This window comes from Podarcis vaucheri, assembly GCF_965113315.1.
Source record: "Podarcis vaucheri genome assembly, chromosome: 8".
Classification (NCBI taxonomy): domain Eukaryota; kingdom Metazoa; phylum Chordata; class Lepidosauria; order Squamata; family Lacertidae; genus Podarcis; species Podarcis vaucheri.
In genome coordinates this window covers 6,267,889-6,271,644 of record NC_138766.1, presented here as the reverse complement: position 1 = coordinate 6,271,644, position 3,756 = coordinate 6,267,889, and positions in this window count along the sequence as shown.

Sequence of the window (3,756 nt, the reverse complement as noted above, 5' to 3'; positions counted from 1 at the left end):
CCGTTTTGCCGGAAGTGGTTTAGTCATGCTGGCCACATGTCCTGAAAGAGCTGTCTATGGACAAATGCCAGCTCCCTCAGCCTGAAAGCAAGATGAGTGCCACACCCCAGTCGCCTTTGACTGGACTTAACCGTCCAGGGGTCCTTTACTTTTACATTACCTTGCATATGCATGCATGCACTCACCACTGAGCATACATTCAATGCACTGGTTGCTGGCATGCAGCCCTTGGAGGGACAGCTGACTATATATGGCCCTCAGGCCAAAAAAGGGCTAGCCACCCGTTTGATGGGAAGGGGCCATAGCTCTGTGGCCAAATTGAGGCTTTACATGCAGAAGATCCCAGGCTCCATCTGCAGGGACAAATGATCTCAGGTAGGACATCTGGAGACTCTAAAGAGTTATTGTCAGTCACAGCACTAGGCTACATGGACCAAGAGTAAGTCTCAATATAAGGCAGTTTCGTACGTTCAGTGCTTGGTCATAATTACCCCCCTGCTTGGATGCAGTCCATCTTCAACTGCCTGCTGGTTTGAAACTGGGCAACAAAACCTGGACATTCCAACTGTATGTGATTTCTAGGATCTAGCTTTCGCAGCAATAAATGAAAGAACAGGAGCAGTGAACTAGACCCAGAATTAAGGATGGAAGAATCTGTCCATTTTGGTTCTCCCTGCTTCTCATTTTTCCAGTATTAAATTCAGTTCTCCCCATTTTGAAGCAATTTGCAGCAACAAATTTAAATCCTCATGTACATTCATGAGCATTTTAGTGTGATTTCTCCCCCTAACATACACATTGACACATAGTTTTGACTACCATACACATTTCCCAAGTAGTTTTTCCTAATATAATGCATTTTTGTGTTTATTTTCACCAATATATTCATTTTTGTCCACACTTTTCCATTTTTGTAAGATGGTTGGCGAACTGTGTAGCAAAATTCAGATCAGTGTGAATTTCAAAGGACAGCTGTGTTTTGGTTCACATACTGTACTGTTTCAAACAGTGTGAATCAGATAGATTCGGCTTCAGATGAGACCTGGGTCTAATTTCTTCCCCATCCTTAGCCAGGACCTCCTCCTTTTTCTACGTCTCTTCCCTGTGTGTCTTACAAAAGCAGGGCAGCCCCAACAGCTGTTTTAAGAGGGTATGGCACAGTATCAGCCCAGCTGGGAATGTTAAGACACATGATTCTCAATGGCCCCACTCGGAAAAATGCTACACATACATTTGGAAAGGACAAGGCTGAACTGGCATGCAAAGGAGAGCAGAAGACCAGTGAATTCCTAGTGTTCAATATCTGGAGCACTGATATGAAGAGCAGGAAACAGAAGGCTTCAATTTCAGCAAGAAGAAAGAGACAGAGTCAACACCTCTGTTGAGAAACCTGGTGAGCAGGGGGTTAATGCTCTTTGCAGGAAGCTTTCTCTCTCTTGCTCTCTTTTCTAAATATTATTTCCTCCCATGAAACTAGCTTTTCATCCTTGGCTGGAGGCAGCTCCTGCTGCTGGGAATCCAGCAGGAGTCTGTATCTCTGCCACTACACACTCCACTGCTCCCAGCAAGTAACCAAGACAAAGAGACTCCCCCTCCATCCCTGTGAGCAAAGCCCCTGCGCTGGGACAGGAGAGGCAGGCGGAAATATTGGCACGTAGAGGCGGATGCTCAGGCCCTGTGGAGGAAGATGCCCTTAGGCTGGAGTTTAGGTAAAAGCCTTTTAATGGAGGATGGGATGTGGGGGGGAAGTACCAGGGAAATGAAATTGTACCCCCCCCTTCCCACTGCTGAGACACAGAGACACATAACCATATTATGCGGAGGGGCTCACCCCCCACATCCAGAGCAGGTAGGCAACTGCAGTGAATCTATTCTTTGTCAAGGGAGTACATATTTCTATTTTAACTAGTTTTCCTATTAACTGTCACAGTGACGATTCTTTACAAGTCACCTCTGCAACGTCTACAGCAATTTCACAGACAAAAGGTTATCAAGACATAGCATTGTTGTGCATTACAAAAAGGCCAAGGTTCTACATCCTTAAAAGAACAAAAACATTTTTTAAATCTATTTTTGTCTTTCATAAACAAAGACATGTCTCTTCTCCCCAAGGGCACAAAGTAGGTAAGAGAAAGGGAGACGAGTGAAGATTGCAGTCTGCAGCTCCAGCAGCAATTAGCATGGCTCTAACATCCCCAGCAGCTGCCCAGAGCTCCTGATCAAGGAGAACCAGAGGCATCTAACTCCACCGATCACTTTGTCAAGATCACACAGCAGCAGCTCTAGAACAAGGAATAGGACACAGCCGGTCCCAGTGCCCACCTCCATCAGGGATCCACTGGACCATGCCATTTCTCATCAACACTAACCAAACTCAATTAGTTCAATGTGCAATAATGAGCAGTTTGTAAATGTGTCTAGGCAGGACAAGGGGGCTGTGAGAATCTACAAAGCTGCTACCTAGGGTAAAATCATCCAAAATGTACCAAACTTTTAATGTGCATGAAAGGAGCTACATGGCACTGTAATCTCACTTTCTTTTCTGCTGCTCCTCCTCTCCTCAAATCTTGTAGGATATTTAGTCACAGGCTTCATTTCTCTCTCACATTCAAATGGAGTTTACTCTTTTGGTTTGAACAGGGACAGGTACGTGATTGGAATTAAATGCTCATTTCTATTTGGTGCACAGAAGGAGTTTGAGGCACATTAAAAGGATTTTTTTTTTTTTAGTTTAAAGGGTCAAGTCTCCAAGGACATTTGTATCTCAGCTGGCATAGCTACAGGCTATGTATCATTTCAATGGCATCTTCAATGGGGATTATAATCTGAATTGAAGTGGAAATATCTGAGGCAATGAAGCTGTCAGCAGTCTAAGATTAAGGAATTAAAACAGCAGCAAAGCATGATAGGATTTATTCTACATGTATTTGAAAGAAGACTCAATACACTGCGAGGCTCCATAAAGGTACAGAGGAAGACAAGAACAATGATCCCATCAATATAAAAAAGGCAGGAACTATGAAAATCAGCTACACCAGATGTAAATCGTCCTAAACCCAAAAAGGCAATGAATGAGTCACGGCAGGTTTGCCTGAACTAAATCAAGAAAGCAATGAAAATGACATGGGGCATAAAGAGCAGCTGGAGCAGTGCAGATAACACTTCTCCAACCTGAACCAAGATGGGGAAGGAGCCCCATCCTCCCTAAAAACCCTCACCTGCTTCAATAAAATTCAGCAACATGCTTTCAATACGGCCAGTGAAAAGAAGATACTGGAATTCAACAGAGATTCCCTCCTCAATACCTGCATTAAGCCAAAAGGAGGCCAATTTATTGTTTCAACCTTGAAGCTGGAGATAGTCAATGTGAGTGTCTGTTCAGTTATTTTTCTTCTCAAGACGCACACAGAGCCAGCAAGATCATCTACTCCTGCTGAGAGGGTCCAAGTTCTTTGTTCAGATTAGAGCACCACAATCTCCTGTCTTTCCTTATGATCTCCCTATTTTCTATCCCCCCCTCCAACCATCAGCATGGCCCTACTGAAACCCCAAAATCATTTCTCTCGTGTGTGTATTTTACTGTGAGGGGGAGATCATACCCAAACCCTCCTCTTTTTAGCAATCTATTGGAGATATAAAAAATAAGGCCATACAAGCTATAATAGACTCCCAAGGTTTCTTAAAGATAACACACACTAGCGCAACCTACGAGGATGACCGTTTATGGGAGGAAGTACAGTTCTGAAAGAAAGCCAC